Below are 19,872 nucleotides of genomic sequence, written 5' to 3' on the forward strand. Positions count from 1 at the left end.
AACCCCAATTTTGGAAAACCATTCAATGCCAAATTTATGACAAAACCACCTACATTTCCCTATAAATTGACCACTCATCATAGTGATCAGGGGCTGGAATTTGAAGATTGTAGTGAAATATTGTTGGTTTGAGATTTGGGTTCATTGTCAAGTAATGTTATGTTGCTGGATTGATGTGATACTGGTGTGATGAGAGTTTGGAGTAAGGTTGGATGAGTGACACGGGATTGAACCACATTGGGTGTAACTCCTCCTTCTACAATCAATAAAGTTGTTTGTTCCTTTTCCCATATTCTTGTTCATATCTATGATGCACATGTGTTTAAATATAGTCAATTCCATATTTTTATAGTAAATATATCATATGATTTGATCATTGTCACTTTCTGTTTCTGTTGACAGGTACCAATTGAGCGAATTCAGTTCGAGCGAGAGCAACGTGAGCAATTCAAAGGAGATCAAAGGAAGTGAAATATCACAAGTAGGTTCCTTCATCTCATCTATCTATTGTAGGAAAAGGTTAAATAACTTTCTTTCTATTGTTCTAAGTGTAACTACCCACTTAGGGAAGATATACTTATCCATAGGTATAAATTCCATATAACAATACCTTTGAATAATAAAGATAATCAGGCTCCACACCTAATAGATAAAAAGAGGAAGTCTTGATCAGTTATACCATTACAGCTACAGTTCGATAATAAATTTTCTAGCTCGATGTGTAAACTTACCCATTTGACTTGGAAATCTGCGTGATTTAGGATATAAAATGACTTAGTTAGGAGTGTAAATGTGAAGGAAAATAAGATAAAAATGTGAGTAAAAACATGCAAGTTTGGCTCCCAACATCTCCCCCCAACTGGTCTTTCTTCATGTCCTCATGCAACCCATTGCCTTCACAGGTCTCGGTTAGATCGAATGTGATCAGCATGCAGTTGAGCAAGATCATATTTTTTGGCCATATCTATCCCTAGGGGTTTGTATCCATCTGTCAGTAAGATATCTTTCCACCAATCACTATTCACATTGTAAGCGGAAGTGTATTGATCTGCTGGCAACCAAACGATGGGAAACTGGAATCTTAAGCCCATTCAATGAAACCCTCGAGTGTGGATGCAGGAAATATAACGTGGCAATATTTCCAGTTCTCTAGCATAGTTAGGGGCCTCGAAAGGTTCCCGCACTCTGACAGTTGATGATGACAACTTCCATCTCTTCTAACAGCTATCCAAAGCCTCATCTTGACAAGAAACCACTTGTGTCGTGCATAACCTGGTGCACCATCTCTGAGTTACCAAAATATTTTCTTGATGCCCCTCAATCCTTAAGAAGTTAGAATGCATATTATAAATAGTACTAGACTGCCAATGCTCTCTTTGAATAAGGAGAGGCCTAGTGGATTGATTTGCTTCAAATGTGTCACTGGCCTTCTTCCACTTGACTTAATTGATGGTGTATGACGTGAAAGATCTCAGTTGAATATCCCCTACATAGGGGACTAGGTTGAATGCTTGGTCATATTTCAAGAAATAATCATGCATATACAGTTCACATCTTAAGTGTTGGTTCAAGACATCAAGAAGCCTTATAATGCGAAGAAACTGTATATGTTCCTCTCTTTCATGGTTGATCTCGAGATGAATACTTTCCAAGAAAAACAGAAGGTATTGTTCATGAAAAAACAAAGCGTAACTGTGAGCAGGGGGTGACAAGCCATTACCTGCTACGCTAAGGTAAACATTTCCTCCTTATCAACTTTCAGCACTCGCACCTGCTCTTCTAACTGTTTGATCTTCTTCTATTGTTTTTTTTGTTTCTGACTCTCCCTATCCATCTGGTCCACATAGTCAGTGATGATTTCTGAAGCCTAGATGCGAACTCCGTTTACCTCTTCCTAATGATCTTTCACAGCAATTGTCCCCTGTTGAACATGAACAACCGCAAACTGCCATTTTTGAATCTCAACAGTTAAAATGAATTCCCGAGCCTCCCATAAATCATCTATAGGTTTTGTTTGCACCACAATAGAAACAGTGGGATTGTCCCTGGTCTGAGCTACTAAGGGGGCAACTCCAGTCTTAAGTATTGCAATTTTCCTCATGTAGCTTCTTGCTACGCTTTGCAAGTGCAACACCCTTTTCCTCAATCTCATATTATCTATTTTTAATTCCATAAGTTCATTAAATTGAGATTGATGCCCTTCCTTAAGGGGAGGTTCTTTGTGCACACTATTCAATGAATTCTTTCTTGACATTGACCTCCTCCACTAGTCTCGTAGCTAGTGTGGGGCCTAGTGGGTCATCAGCACAGGTGTCGACTGGCTCCACCTTCACCCTCACTTCTTTTGTTTGCTTATCACCTTGAGTGGTGTCCCCTCCATTTCCTTCCAGAGTTACCATGGTCGGGGGCTCAACATTCTCCACTTCTTCTTCTCCCGCCTATTCTCCCATGAATTCTAGAACTGCCTCTGGCTCTGATGGGTCAGTTTCAGCAGGCATTGCATCTTTCGAAAATTCTTGAGTTATCTTGACAACCTACAGAATACCATCCTCAACATTTTTCTCCCATGCTTGATCTTCTTCCTAGTCATCCATTCTCTATAAAAAATTGACTCGAACCCTTATGGAGTAGCATCAACATGAATGTCTTCCCTTGGTGGTTCTTCAGGGCTAGCATCCATCACCACTTATTCAATTCGTTCCTCAGTCAGCACGGTTCTTGTGTAGCAACATTGACACTTATGTTTCCAAATTTCTCTATCTATGCAATGACAAGGGTTGGCACTTGAGTAGCTGCCTCAACCAGTGCATCAAATCTTGTACCAACAAATTTTAAAATTAGGGGAATGACGTTTTCCTCCTTTGAGTGCCAAGGAGTCTAAGATTTCCTCACCCCTCTTGGTAGAGTTGGGGGAAGGGAAGAATGAAGAACATCTTCTCTCATTTCCATCCAGAAAATACTCCCTAAGTCATGCCCCTCAACTTCTACATTTTCTATTTGGGTCGAGTCTCCCTGTGGTTCCTGAAGATCCGTGTCTAGTGTAGGTTATTTTTCTTTTACCAATTCCAGGGTTTCTTCTATCAGTGGTGTTGGTTCTTGTGTGACAACACCACTTACAGTTTCTACTTCAGACCCCAAGTTTTCTTGGACGAGTGGTGTTGGTTCTTATGTAACAACACCACCTGCACTCTCTTCTTCAGACCTCAAATTTTCTTGGATGAGTGGTGCTAGTTCTTGTGTAACAACACCACTTGCACTCTCTTCTTCAGACCTCAAATTAATTTGTTCCAGTGATGGTGGTGGTAGTTCTCCCCAAATATTATCAACTAATGTTGAAGCAGCATCAACCATGTCCTCAATTTCCATCCTTTCCACTTCAACGAGGCAACAGGCGATGCCAGTTCTTGTGGAGCAACATCGACTGTAACATCTTCCATCTCGATTGAACCAATGGGCGATGTCAATTCTTCTGGGGCAACATCAATTGTGGCGTCTTCCATCTCAACTGATCCAACAGGAAATGTGGGTTCTTATGGAGCAGCATCAGTTGTGGTGTCTTCCATTTCAACTAAGTCAACAGGAGATGTTGGTTCTTGTGGAGTAGCATCGATTGTGGTGTCTTCCATTTCAGCTAAGTCTTCGCCATCCTCCACCTCTGTAGGTATAATGCCCTCCAATTCTTCTTCCAACAATTCAAAAAATTGTGGCCAAGGTACAGGAGTTCGAGCCAGTGCTTGAATTACCAATAGTTGGACCAACCCGTGATTCGTGAGGACTGTTAATACTTTCCGAGAGCGATAGGCGGATTGCACCATAAGTTGAATACTTTTCTAGAGGAAGAAAGGAATATTTAGCAAATGAATTTGCACATGCCAGAACCGAAGGGAGCTAACAGTTTAAAATGATACTTGAACATCATTGTAAAGCATCCTTCACAAGTAATGTATCTTAACATGAAGTATGCAACTTCGCCCCAGGGATAAGGTAATGACTTACGATCATACCCTCTTCCTTTTTGAATTGTTGTTTCTCCGACTTGTAAAAATACATCTGGGAATTTTGGAAAGGGGGCCTTCCGCAAAAACCACTTATTCCCTTCTTGTGGTAGTCCATTGACAACTAATATGGCTTCCTCTATGACAGGGATATTGAGACCCCAAACTCTATAATGATCTTCTTCCAAGTTCAACACAAATTCAACTGTAACAGTCTCTTCAAACCCCTGCAATCTCTCAAATTATCTATCCCAACCTGCATTTACAAAGACCTGCCATACAGCTGCATTACTGCGAAACAAAATTATGCTCTTTGGTTCATTTCTCACAGCCGCTCCACCCATTCTACTACAGCTCAATAGCAGCACTTCGGAGTAGCAGAGAAACCGTTAGGAGGGAGTATCGGCAAGTAATTTTTGTAGAAAGGCATAAGAAATGGTGATAGCTGGGTGTATGAATAGAAATTTTTAGAAATATGGTAAAAAATCATGAAAGTTATGGAAATAATGGGGAGCCATTATAGCAATTACTTCGCATACTCCAAAAGGACTGGTTCATTAAATCTAGTATCTATTGATAAATGTGCAAAGTAAGGTAATAATCGTGGAGTGGACATATTAGCACAAGATTTTTATGATGACATTGACAAATCATTGTTGAAATTTATTGCGTTGTCGTTTTTAAATATAGTTGTAACTCCCCCCCAACTGAAAAATGACCATCCACGATCACCTCAAGTCATGTCAAAATAATTTCTAATCAAAGCTGCAAAGTCTACTCGGGGACATACCTGGCAGAGTAACAGCATAGAGGAGTAACCGCATTGATGGTGTAACGGCATCTAGGGAGTAACAGCATCAGGTACATAGAAAAATTTTCACCATGGAGTAGCAGCACTAGAGGAGTAACAACATCAGAGGAGTAACACCACCGGGTACTTAGGAAAATTTTCACCATGAAGTAGTGTTATGAAGAATTTGGTATCTACAGATAAATACTAATTCCCTAGATAAGTAGCCATATCTAGAACAACAATTTAAAGAACTTTAACCTTTTTCCATAAACAATAGATAAGACAAAGAGAATGAGAGGACATACTTGTACTTTCACTTTCCTCTTGTCTCCTTTGTATCGGTCCTGTCGCTCCTTCCCATATTTAACACGCTTGAGAATTACCTGTAAACATCAACAGAAGACAAAGAACCAATCAAAGAAAAATATCTATTGATTACAAGTAAATGGAATCAGATACATTCACACATATAAGCATCATATATCAAGATAAGCATATGGAAAAGGTCTATATACTTTAATGAATAGCAGGAAGAATTACAACCATGAAGCCTGATTCGAAGCCACTCCTCCAGCTTTGGTTCCATCCACATCACATCATAAGCATGAAATTCTGGCAACATAATGACACTCACAATAGTCTCAATTATCAAACTAAAATTATCTCCTTACAATTCATCAAAGTCCAACCCCTGATCACTTGGATGAGTTCTCAATTTACAGGAAGATGGAGGCTTTGTCATCAATGAGGGTATTGAATGGCCTTCCATACTTAGAATTAGTTCCATGGAGGAAGGTGTTATAGACATATTTGGGCACATCAACCCCAAACTCATATGTCGATGATATTAGGGCTTGTCAACCCCTTAAAGAGTTGTTTTATACCCTAAAAAAACTTAGTCATCTGAATGCCTCATTCCCCAAAAGTTCCATCTCAAAAATCATCCAAAAAGTGCCTAAACTGAACCATATCTGAAAGCCCTGTGTTAGGGTGAGATGCATCTCACCTGCTACACTGTCTAAGTGAGATGCATCGCAGTTTGGCCCTTTAGTAAGTGCAATGGGCGAGGTTGGACAAAATTCTAGGACAGTTTGTGAGTTGGTTGCTCATGGAATCTTCTAGAAACTTCTCCTGTGCCACTTGCCTCTCTGAATTCACCCAAGGATGACTAAGGGAACTAGGAAACCATCTCCAATTCCCCTCTCTTGTGGAACTAATTTCAACAAATGGAATAGCATTCATCATCCCCATTGATGACTCACCCTCTTGCAATCATCTATAAAAGGATCTCCCATCCAAGAGATCAGAGGGCTGAATTGTTGTGAATTGTAAGGAAGTGCTGCTAGTTTTAGTATTGAGGAGAGAGCATTATATTATTTTTGGTGTGTTCTTTCTAATTCATGAGGTGAAGAAGGATTGAAGCTAGGAGGATGGCGCTAGATCAGATAACTGGGTTATAATTCTCCTTATTATCAATAAAGTTCTTCGAGATTTTTCCCAATTGATTGTGTTAGCTATAAATGCTTTCATTTTTCTATTATATTTCTAATTCTATAATATTTATGCTGTGATAGATCATGATGCTTTGACAGGTATTTTTTGTTGTAGATGTGCAGGTACTCTCCAAGCACATTAAGTACGGGGAGGAGTTACGGGATCAGTCAAAGGAGAGGGAGATCAAGCGAGGAATCAAGCGAAAGTTCCAGGTTGGTCCTCTACAATATTTCTCTTATCTATCACTCATAGGAAAGATCATTGAATTTCTCTAAACTGTTGTTTCTAGGTTAGCTACCAAACCTAGAGGGTTAGTCATTCGACAAGACGCTAATTTTCGTAGAAACAAATTAGCGACTCCACTGGGGACTCTAGATGATTGTTTGTTGCTATTTGTTGTTCTATGTTGAATTATATAAACTATATACAGAGTCTGAAGCTAGCCAGGAAGCTTTCAAACCACTCTTGTTATGCAATTTCATAGTAGATAAATGATGCTTCAGTCAATCTCTGGTTTAGTTTATGAATTAAACATTTGACTTGCAAACACATCTAGATGCCCTTTTGGTAGCTCAGTAACCTCTTAGGACATTCCATCATACTTTGCTTATCATTGTTCATCAAAACAAAGCTTGATCTATAGAAAACTACTGTAAATTTGAGCCAAAAACACTTTCAGAAATCGCTCCCTGGACCATCGCACTGTCTTGAACTGTAAAGTGAGATGCATCTCAGTTCCCGAATGGGAAAAGTTCTATGCATCATGATTTGGCCCTCTAGTAAGTGCGATGGATGACTAAAACTCAATTTTCCCATCTAGGAGTTGAGGTTTTTGACTAGTTTTCATTCCTGTTTGGTTGCTTGCTGAATATGAACAATGTCTCATCACTGAAGCCAACTTACATCACTCATATCAGCCTTTATTTAGATTAGGATTAGTGAATGTTTTTATGTATTTGTTTTTCATTTACAATCCATTGTCAAAAAATAGTGTTAATCGATTTGTTGTTTCGATAGAAAAAGTGTCCTAAAATCTTCAGTTTTCATCGAAAAAGTGAAGTGTCGTAAATTCCTCCTTCATTTGCTAATCGATTAAACTATTTTTGGTGCATTTGATTTTATTTGTTTTCGTTAAAAGCGTCGAAAATATATTTCTTCAAACTTGAAAGTGTGGTTTTGAGTCTTCCTTTCTCTCTTTGAAGAAAAATTGTCGAAAATGTCATTTTGTGTGAAATAGTTTGAGTAATTGTTGCATTTAGTATTCCTTCTTATATCATTCACATTAAGGAGAGATGAAAACAAATACATGCATTTTCATTTTAGTATTTTGGTTTGTGAATTCTTGATAGGAATAGCTATGGAAATTGCATTAGATGTGTTCTTTGCTCTTTGTCAAAGATCTAATTGCTCTATCCTTTAGTAGCTAAGGTTTTCATCGTTCAAACTAAATCAAAAGTTTGTTTATCATGATAGTTGCATTGTAGGAATTGTGAACATACATCACGTGGTGAACCTTCAAAGGAAGACTTTTAAGAAAGATCAACTTTAAAATGAATCTCAATGAACTTAACAACGCTTTGGAATCTAACGCAACACATTTATAGGTCTAGGCTAGAGACGTGTTTTGGTGTCATTAAAACTAGTGGCTATCATTTTCATTGAAGGTTGGGTGATTCCTCCTCTTTGATACGACAAGTGTTAGCACGGACTTGTGCTCCCCATACTGTCATGTATATCTTGGGAGACCAAAATAGGCTTAAATCCTTTATCCATAGGAAACCGAGTTTGCCACCTTATCGATTGCAATGCACTGAACACAGCATTCGGGAAGATTGACTGTCATACATAAGTCCTTGGTAATTTCTCTTTAACTTATCACCGAGGTGTATATTTCAATTTTTCGATTGGTCTGGTAAACCTTTTTGTCTAGATTCTCCAGAATAGTAACTTTCGTTCCTTTTCGACTCTTTAAAAGAAAAGGTCCATCTAAGCACTTGTCCTTTCAGGCTCATTAAAAATCGAAGGTGACTAGAGTTATCTTTAGCTTTTTCTCGACTCTTTAAAACTGAAAAAGAAAAGTTGCGTCTAAAGTGTCGTTAAAATTAATTGACCGCGAATAACACCCCTATTTCTTAGTTGATTTTAGGTTGAAACATATGGCGACAAATCCAGAGTCCACCAATCAAGGAATTCCTTTTTATGGAAATCCTAGTCCTTTTCCTTCTTTCGGAAATATTGGTGCTCCATATATGGCTACGTTGTCCCTTCCGGGATTTACCATTGGCTTGCAAATATGGTTGTTTTCAACCACTTTGGTTCAAAATGTCATGATTTCTCCACAATCGAGTACACCTCCAACTGGACAAAATCAACCTCCAGTTGATCCTAATGTTGACCCTTCGTCTTCTTCCTCGGTTGTTTCTTCCTCCCCTTTTTCCTCTTCGCCTGGTGAAAGTATTGGTACTAGTAACCAGGTGGCTAAGAAGAAGAAGAAATGGAAGAAGAAGAAGAAGAAAAAAATTCAGCAGAGGGGCAACCAAGCAATCATTGCTTTGAATGCAAAATCTGATGAGAAATCATCTGTTAAGCCTCACAAAGTTCGATATCCATGCAAACTTTGTCTGGGAGACCATCTTCTTCAAAATTGTCTTGATATTCCTTAGATCTTAGAAGAATGGTCTTCCCATTCACATCATCCTGTGTCATCAACCTCTGGAGATCATGTTGGTGACATACCATCAACTAGTGATAGTAAACTTCATGGACAAAAGGGAAAAGTCAAGTTCCCATGTAGGTTATGTGAAGGGAATCATCCCATTCACCTTTGTCCCTATCTGGATGAAGCCAAGAAAGTGTTGGATAATCATCCTGCTTCATCGCAGTAACTTTCATCTGGTTACAGGAAACTCTCCCTAAATCCTTCACTAGTTGATGAACCGACTGACCAAAATCAACCGTCGATCGAACCCACTCTCTCTGAAACTGAATCCTATGAGTCTATACCTAACCAAAATCAATAGGTTGAGGTAACAGTTGACCCAATTTCACCTTCGGTAAATCGTACCTTTTCCGAAGAGAGCGAACACCATACCACTTAGGTTATTTTTGTTTCTTCAGATTCAAATGAGCTTGGGGGCAATCCTATTGTTCCATAAAGATAGGAGGAAAATCCTCCCACTCTCATGACTCAAGGGGATAATTCTCCCATTTCTACAGTACCCCCTCCAAGTAGTCTAGTCACTTCCTTTGATTGGAATCGACTGGCAGGATTTCCCCTTCCTTCTTATGTGCCTTTCCAGATCATAGTACAAGTTTGTAAAATGATTGTATTTGGCACTATTATAGACAAAGGTGCATCAATGAGTATCCTTTCCTCAACTACTTGGAAAATGCTTGGTTCGCCACCGCTTATGCCTATTACACAGAATCTGTTGGGCTTTAGCAGAGGAACCAGTCGACCATTAGGGATCCTTCCTCAGTTACCCATTACTTTGGGAGGAAAAACTATTTATCTAAATGTGATGGTAGTCCCGGGACCTTTAGATTACAATTTACTTCTTGGGCATGACTATGTTTATGACATGGGAGCTATCGTTTCAACACTCTTTCGAGTGATTTGTTTTCCGCATGAAGGCAGGATTGTCACTATTGACCAACTTTCATTTCCTAGTCCAAATATAGCTCCTAATCAACCATATTCCCTAAATGGTCCTTTCATACCAATGGTATCATCCCTACCACGGGTTAATTATGTGGCAACCTGTTCCATACCTACATCAACTGACGATCAATTTAGTGATGTTGTACATCATGTACCGGGGGCATTGGAACCAAATCTCTCCTTCATGATTATGATCAAGAGTCTGAGGATATTTCTTTGTCTTGTGTCAACCTCGTTACAAAATGAAACAAGAATTCGAGGATAATTCTTTTACTGTATCAACCTCGTTAAAAAATTGAAACAGGTCTACGAGGATAATTCCTGGTCTTGTGTCAACCTCGTTAAAAAATGAAACAGGAGTACGAGGACAGTTCTTTGTCTTGTGTCAACCTCGTTAAAAAATGAAACAAGGGTCTCTGAGGATATTTGTTTGTCTTGTGTCAACCTCATTAAAAAATGAAACAAGGGTCTCTGAGGATGGTTCATTGTCTTGCGTCAACCTCGTTAAAAAATGAAACAAGGAATCTGAGGATGGTTCGTTGTCTTGTGTCAACCTCGTTAAAAAACGAAACAAGGAGTCTGAGGATGGTTCATTGTCTTGTGTCAACCTCATTAAAAAATGAAACAAGGGTATTCAAGGATAGTTCCTGGTCTTGTGTCAACCTCATTTAAAAATGAAACAAGGAATCAGAGTAGAGTTGCTTGTCTTGTGTAATGCTCTTTTTAAAATGAAACAAGGTCCCCTGGAGAAAAGTTCCAAAGCGAGTCCTTCACTTGATCTCGTAAAAAAACCTTCATTCCACCCACCTGATAGCCATGAGTAGTCTACTTAGGTGAATGTAATGAATGTAATGCCCCACTTAAATCTTATCCTACAAATTTTGTTAATATTTACATTATCTGAAAATATTGAGAAATATTGGTCTAATATAAATTTATGATTTCCATTATTCAAATTCCCCACTTACCTTCTCAAATTGAATATTATGTAGGATATGGTCTCCTTCCATTATTTCAAAATATATGTATTCATTTCACATTCCCCAATGTACCCTCACATTTACTTGGGAGAAGACATAGTCCTCTCCATCTTATCATCAATATATATTTATTCATTTCACATTCCCCAATGTACCCTCACATTTACTAAGGAGAAGACCTGGTCCTCTCCATGTAAGTACATTTCACATTCCCCAATGTACCCTCACATTTACTTGGGAGAAGACATAGTCCTCTCCATCTTATCATCAATATATATTTATTCATTTCACATTCCCCAATGTACCCTCACATTTACTAAGGAGAAGACATGGTCCTCTCCATGTAATTACACTTCACGTTCCCAAATGTACTTTTCAGATTTACTTGGGAGAAGACATGATCCTTTCCCATTAAATTCTCAATTTTATATTCATGTCACAATTCCAAATGTACTCCTAGCTTACTTGGGAGAAGAGAAGTCAACTAAGGATGGATGAGAAGTTAATGACATTAATGAGAGGTGGTTGAGGAAAGAGGGTATAAAAAGGGAAGGGGGAAGGAAGAAAAGGGGGGGGGGGTTGGAGTCTTGCTTAGGATTGTGGGGGTTGGTTGTGATTGTTTGGCCTTGTTATGATTTTGGGAGACCTTGGAAACCTGTGGAGGTTTCTTGAGTTTGAGAGGAGGAAAGTATCATTATCTAGTTTTGCACATTCTTCTTGAGGACACACTATACCTAGTTGGACTTGGGCACGGAGGGCTAGGGAACCTGTGGAGGTTTCCTGGGCTAGGAATTTATTTCCTAGTTGGCTGGGAGGTAAATCCGGTTGGGTCGGTCAGAAGGAGTGTTCAGCTGGAGCTATAAGACAAAGGTATCATCATTAACCGCCAGAACAAGTATTCTTCCATGGACTACTCTTGTTAAGTTGATATCAATGGAATGATCACCTTAATTTATGTTGCTTATGATAAAATGATAAGATGTTAAATATTTAAAGCTATGTGAAAAGGTCAGCAAGCTCCTTTTATTACTTTTAAATTAACAGGAAAATAGATCTGTTAGTGTATAACAAAATTGAGGCTCTAATAATTGAAATCTAGTCCTTACACATGGTATCAGAGCCAGGTTCAAAATCTGGACCCAAAGCCTACTAAACCCGCAATTCATACTTTCCACAAGCCTCCTTGTCGTTTGATGCGAATCCCCACCCATGGCTACTGGCCTTCACTTATGACAGGAGTCCGTATTCCATTCGCATTTGGTTTGACTCTGACATTTCTTCCACTAGCAAAAGCTTGATTGGTTTGACCATATTTTCAAAGGCGCGGTGTCAGTACATCTCAGGATCGAGTCATTCATCGATGCAAATCGTAGTGCCGACCAACATCTCTGAGCACATGAAAGATTTTGGTTTGGAGCCCTTGGAGATGTGCTCGGATCCAGAAATTCAATCAGATTGAAGAGCAACCATGGAAAAATTATTGCTTCAACCCTGTATTAGTCAGCAACTATTATTTAGTTCAGAATGATCAATCTGATTTTCATCGCACTATTATATTTCTCACTACAACATTAAAATGGAATGCGAGATTCTTAACTTGGATTTGGTCCATGAATAGATGCATTCACTGAAACAGCGATAATTAGACGGAATGCTGGCAAATCAACAGAAATTTAGTTATTCACTGTAAAGGTCATCTCTTACTCTTGGGATTTTAATTGATCTATGGAGGTGCACTTGAGCATTTCATCTGCAAACAAACAAAGACAATTGACTCCCCCAAAAAAAATAAAAATCTATAAGCACTGATACAATAGCACTAACCTGCCCTATCTGACCCAACCCAGCAGAGAGATTATGTATTGAACTTGACTGCCCAGGAGCAGTAGAATTTGGTTGCACTTTGCATGTCTTCTTCAAATTTGAGGAGCTGGAGGCACCTACTTTAGAAACTACTGAAACCGACTTTGGCATCTTTGGCAACAATGACTTGTTTCTTGAGGGACGTCCACTAATTTTAGAGGATTCCCCTGGTTGCTTATCATCAATATGGTTGGGTTTAAGAGCAGTCACTCTGGTACTACCCCCAATTCTTGTAGGGTAATGGATATTCTGTGCTTCATGATTTTGTTCTCCAGAAAAACAAGTACCCCGCCTACTAACTCCAACAGGCAGTCCAGTCCTCCTGTTGGCACGATCATCCATGACTGTACCTGATCTTCCAATACAAAGGTGCAAGGAAGTAGAAGTCTAATGCACAACCTTTTCCCCAGACAAAGTATCTTGTCATCAACCAAAACTCCTTGATGTATAAAAAGCTTGTGGTGCATTTCTCCTTGGAAGAAAAAGGGAATTTGTGACCTGTGCTTCTGGTTGCTACAATGCAACCAACATAAATTCAGTGTACATACATTAACAGACTGGATCAAAAGTGAACATGTCAATATAAACAACAAATTCTCAAGTCAGGACTCTAAACACAGATGTGAATGCAAATGTGCTCAACAATCAGCACTCGTTTTCTATCATTAGTGTCTGAGAAAGTTCATTACTTTACATTTGAATATTGTATAGCTACAATTTTAAACAGACCAGAGGAAACAGGTCATTGGCAATACTTCAATCACTGCAGACAAGTATCTGGCATGTATCTGTATTCAGTACAAGCATAATAAAAAAGTAATAATAACGAACATGATCTAAACATACGTATAACAGATAACAATCTTGAGGACTAATGCTAAAGCCATGAAACTTTTGACAAGGTTCGAATTGACTACAGAAAATGCATTATCCTATCCTCGAAAAGTTTCTCCTGATTTTAGAAACTGGATTAAAATACAATTCTCTGCAATATGATTTGGTTTTCAATTTATATTTATAATGAATCCGTTTGTCTTGAATTTGAAGATGATTTCTGCTTACCACTTTCTTGCATTCATTCTCTTTTCACTCTTATTGGTAACGAAGGATCCCTCGCTTGGGTGTAGAGAAATATATTCTGGATGTAAGTAGTCATCTTTAATTTGCCGATAAATCTCTCTAAAATTATTCCTAAAATAAATTTGTAGGGGACCTTTAAGGGCCTCTTCCATGACAGCAAAGACACAGGAGATATTTAAGTGTCTCTGCCATAAGAGCAAAGACACTTAAGGCAGCCTATTCTTTTTTCTTTTTGTTTCCTAGTTACATTCTAATGTTTAAATTTGATATGATTCCTGGCTTGATTAGTGTCCTCTCATGTTCTACATCCTTTGCATTTCAACATAGTCCAAAGAAACAGGTTGATTTCCACCATCAGTGAGCCCACTAGCTTGAATATGTAACTGTGTCTTTAGAACCTCTGGTTTACATGGAGTATTAAAGTCAGGTACTCCAATCTTTTAAATTTCTAGCAATGTCATGTATTCCAACCTTTATATTTTTAGCTAAGGTTAGTTGACAAGAATAAGCAGCTAGCACTAACAATCTGAAGACAATAATGAACTCTTCATCAATATTAGTTCTAGTAAGAAGTTATTACTAATGCTTTCCAGTCAATGTGTTTTTTAATTGCTCGGGTACCATCTAGCTCAAGGATTACATAACACATTGCTTCGAGTTATGCCTTTGAGAATGCAGTCCTGTTGTTGATGATGGATATTAAAAACCAATGTCTTCAGTAATTTAAAACAAGTTGTGCTGTAAAATCCAAGAACAGAGTACATAGATGTAATTCAAACCAACAAGAAGCTCCATGATAGTGGACTTTGTCTTTAACTGATCTGCATAATAAAGTGTTTGCAGCAGGGGAACAATGGCTTGACCTTTCCTTAAGTTTATATTCAGGCTTCTCGATTTCAGTAATTTGACCTTCAGGGAGTCCTATGATCAATAACCTTTCTTAGCTTTCTTTCACTCAAAAAGAAATTTAGCAACCTGGGTTCTGATTCTAGCCAGCTCAAGAAGCATCAAACTTCAGACTCATAGCTCCCTTTATTTTTGTATATGTCTGACTTGGTCCTTAGCCTATAAGACCAGAACACTGTTTCATTCATCAGTCCTACAGATCATGAGGTTGAAGAACAATTTAGATAAAATTCCGGGTTGACATCTACCTTCACTGACATTTGGCGCTCTAGATCTCATTCTAGGGTTTCACAAATCCTTGGGACCAAGACAGGTATGAGAGTCTTGTCTTCTTACATGGTCCAAAGCAATTGGCATATCTTAGAACTCTTCTTTGAAAACAATCCCGTGTTCCGCAATCAATCTAGCAAACAGTAAACCTGCCTTCAAGCTAACTTCCAGTTCCTTCAGTGTCAGTTCTAAGTTCAATGTACTAGTTGATAGCCATCCTGCCATATATTGTAGAATCGTGATCAACTATTTGATATGGGGTCTATTCCTACCCTACTACTACCACTATAACAGCGACCATTATAACTGTTGGGTGAACAGGGCCACCCCCAGCAGGTGTTCACAGGTAAATAATAGGGGATTTGAACATAAGACCTTTGTACTCACATTTACTTTACATTTTACAAGCTTGGTAAGTGAACAGCTAACAGTGTTTACGAATGAAGAATTCCAAGAGTGAACCTTTTCTTTTGTCTAAGCCATCCTTGACCTTGTTGGTTCAATTAATATTTCATGGTTTGCTTTTCTGTACCAATTTCTAGTTGTATTGGTATCAACTTAATTTCATCCATAATAGTGCCTTAGGTACGCATGTAGTTGAGATTGTGAGTGATCGAACAATAATCATGCCCTTAAAGTATAACATGAAGAACTACAACCAACAGTTAATATATCTCCCCTACAGATATAATGTGGTTGGAGGGATCTTCTTTAGGTTTACCATTAGTTTTAGGAATGACTAAGGGTAGATTAGTTGGCATATTGGCCAATTTGGATAATTATGGATAGGAACATTAATATTATTTGAGGAGATTCAAACCTGCCATATATGTAGAAGGCACTGGTTGGCATTATATCCTGTATTATATCTAGCATTGGTTCTAGCCATGATAATGACTAGTGTGGAATTTAGATTAGAGAAGGATGAATTAGATGAACTAGAACTAGTTCCAAAACTAGATGAACCAACTATCCTGGAGGGGGATGAGGATTCATAATTCAATGAAGATGAACTTCCCAAACCCAAGATGCAGGTAGTGAAGGCTCGAGCGAGGAGTAAATCAAACTCAACAAGTACACATAAAGAATCCAATAATTAAAAAAGAAAAGTTCAAAGGCCTTGTAGCCTTGTAGCCACCCACTTATTACTGTCATGTGATTATAACAATCCAAGTATTAATGAAGTTATTTTCAACTAAAAAAAAATTGGAGGCCATATACTATATGCACTGTTAAAGCATGCACAGCACAGCTCAACATGATCTTTGACCATTCCTGATCTCTTTGTTTTGCCAAGCGTTCAATTTATAAATGAGATTGAAAAAAAAATTCTCATAATCTCCTCTCAATTTGACTTGAGGTTTATTTAATTTGGTAATCCAAGTTACATGTTCGATTATACAGATGTGAAAGTCACAGAGCCAAGTTGGAGGCTATTTCTGTTGGATTGGATCTGGTATTATACTATTTTATACAATCGATATCTTACTAGCTTGGCATATTATGAAAGAAACCAAGAAGAACGCCTATTTTACATCCGGAACAGTAACAAATATCATGACCCAAACAATGGTTTAGATATGTAATCATTCCACTCATCGGGCATCCTTTCTCGATACTTCAGCAGCTTGTAAGTTGCATATGTTAAAAGTATACCCCACGCATCATGATCTTTAGGTGCCTACATGGTCACTTACATCCCGTTAGAAACCTTTTCTGCCATGCATCAAAACTAACTACAAAACGCTTCTAAGAAATAACAACCAAATAGTTCAACAGAAAGGGAATATTAAAAACCTTAGGAGTCCTAATCAGTTTCATTTCTGCCTCCTCCAGGGTTTTGCGGCCTTTCTAGGAATTACATTCGTTGCAAGCAGTAACCTAGTCAATAGATAAGTAGGAGTCCAGACAGAATTAAACATAACTAGAAATACAAATATGATAAGCATGAATCCAGGCACACTAACTTCAATTGATAGCCGAAATATAAATGTAATTGTTCAATTCAGTCAATAAAACTTGCCGTAACATCAATGAAACTCATCTGAAAAACATTCAAATGATATACTTTCTTCAATAATTACTTTGTTGGTGACAATCTTGAAAGCAGTAACCCAATATTTAACTCGCATATACCTCTATTATTTAAAAATAGCCTGGCTCAAAATCACCATCAAACCAAGCAATTTATAAAGTATGAAGCAGTCAAACCAGATTATTTTTTTTAAGTTCAACCATTTGTTATGTTTATGAAGCTAAGCAAGTAGTGACCTTTCTTGCTAATACAGCTGTAGTTGTTTTAGCACTGTACAAAACCAAAATGCTTAACAGATGGGGGATAGAGAAAATTATGGGTATGCTCTACGTGAATGACCAAATAATTTTCCATAAGTTTATCACTTAAAGATGGATTAATATGCCTGCTGCAGATTGAAATTCCTGTCCAGACTATCAGTTCAAAAGCTTTTCCATTTTATAATTTATATAACAAACCAAGCATATAGAAATATCAGCTGTTCTATGCTTTCGACCTATCTATTGCAACCCAGGTTATTTCTTGTATATTATATCAAAAAGTAAGTGTACAAATATACTATTGTAGCTACTTGCCTTCTCAAACTATTGGTTTAATGCATATGTTTCAGCATACAATTACATACCTTTTACAATTATTATCTTTTGATGCAAACAGCGAATGAAACAATCAAATATGATTGAAAATGCAAAAATGTCATTTGTGTTGAACCAGAACCTCACGTGTACTTTCATGAAATCCATTTGAAAAGTTACAACATAAATGTTTTAACTTTTAACTTTTTAGTGGTCATTGTTGTGTTCAAAGTTCCTACATTTTAACTATTAGGAATAAAATATAAATATAATAATAATAAGAAATAGTTAATTAAATAGTAATTAGTTAATCAATAGGCATGTCCCTAAGGACATGACCATTCATGAAAGCATACCTGCCTAGGTATATAAAGCAGAGTTTCATTTGTAATTCAATCATCTCACTTGTATTCAAATATACTTTTATAATATATTATTGTCCTATCATGGATGTTTATATATTTCAGATCTTCTGAAGTAGTCTACTGCGTATATGAACTTTGTTCGTTTCAGAGGTGATGTGCGTACAAGAAAAATGATAAATAAAAACTAAATATTTTAAAACAACGGGAAAAGTATATAAAGGAGTGCTGGCAGACAATACAAAGGTTGCAGTAAAACGATTGACTGACTATCATAGCCCTGGTGGGGAGCAAGCATTTCTATGGGAGGTTGAGATGATCAGTGTGGCAATCCACCGCAACCTTCTGCGCTTGATAGGATTTTGTGTTGCACCATTAGAGCGGCTTCTAGTCTATCCATATATGCAAAAACTTAGTGTTGCATACAGGCTAAGGGAGCTCAAACCTACAGAAAAGCCATTAGACTGACCTGCTCGGAAAAATGTAGCCTTAGGTGCAGCCCGTGGTTTGGAGTACCTTCGTGAGCACTGCAATCCTAAAATCATTCATCGGGATGTGAAAGCTGCTAATGTCTTGCTAGATGAAGACTTCGAAGCTGTTGTTGGTGATTTTGGGCTAGCGAAATTGGTTGATGCTAGGAAAACTCATGTTACAACTCAAGTCTGTGGAACCGTTTGTCACATTGCTCCTGAATACTTATCAACTGGAAGATCCTCAGAGAGGATAGATGTGTTTGGTTATGGTATTACTCTTTTGGAGCTTGTCACTGGACAACGTGCTATAGATTTTTCACGTCTCGAGGAAGAGGATGACGTTCTATTATTGGATCATATTAAGAAGTTACAAAGAGAGAAAAGATTAGATGCTATTGTAGATGCAAACCTAAAGCAGAACAATGACGTTAAAGAAGTTGAGGCAATGATTCAGGTAGCATTGTTGTGCACACAGACCTCACCGGAAGATCGACCCAAAATGACAAAAGTTGTGCGCATGTTGGAAGGAGAGGGTTTGGATGAACGTTGGGAAGAGTGGCAGCAGGTTGAAGTCATTCGTCGACAAGAATATGAACTAATGCCTCGAAGGTTTGAGTGGGCTGAGGATTCTGTATATAACCAGGATGCAATCGAACTCTCTGGTGGAAGATGATCAACATGGGCTTTGTTGTCTCATATTTTTGTAACTTGGAACATTTTACAGTTTTCTTCAAATATATCATTATTGGAACTGTAAAAGTGGTTTTTAAGGTCGTAAGATTTTATTTACCTATTCTTCCACTTTTGTAAGCAAGGTGTGACTGCTTGTTCAACGATACTCAAATGCATTTTGAATCCCTGCTTCATCAGTAGGAAATCTCCAATCATGCTGTTGTCCATTTGCAATCGTGTACATTAGATATTCACCTAGGTATCCTTGAACATCTGAATACCAGGAAAACCCTGACTTTCATTAACCAGGAGAGATCTGGATTATGGTGAGGAAATTATATCCAACAATATTATAGTGTTTGTATTTATCATGGAATACTAATCTCCAAAGCTGGTTGTTTGAATTGGAATAATTCCTTGATGTAATGTGAAAAGATAAAATTAAATGTTTTTCCTTTCTAAGGGATCTCATTGTTTTGGGTGAGTGTCACTTCCAACGACCAGTTTACCCTGGTTGAGTTCAAATTTATTGGCTTAATTTTCAAGAACGAAATGAAAATCATCCCACTCACTGGCTGTTCAGCTAAGTACTAATAGAAGCAAAGCATTGTTATGCAGCATAGGAAGTATGAACGGAATGATGAGAATAATTCCAAACAACCCATGCCCTTATACAATATTATAAAGGCACCTACCACACTGGAGAGGGGTGC

The 19,872-nt window shown here is 37.9% G+C and overlaps 1 pseudogene; it reads left to right on the forward strand.

Moving 5' to 3' along the window:
• The first annotated feature begins 18,281 nt into the window (after positions 1-18,281).
• LOC149237418 (LRR receptor kinase SERK2 pseudogene) lies at positions 18,282-19,190 on the forward strand (annotated as a pseudogene).
• Positions 19,191-19,872: the final 682 nt, after the last annotated feature.

This window comes from Pinus tabuliformis, chromosome 8, assembly GCF_031772625.1.
Source record: "Pinus tabuliformis cultivar Carrire ecotype Pingquan chromosome 8, CPIR1, whole genome shotgun sequence".
NCBI classification, from domain to species: Eukaryota; Viridiplantae; Streptophyta; class Pinopsida; order Pinales; family Pinaceae; genus Pinus; species Pinus tabuliformis.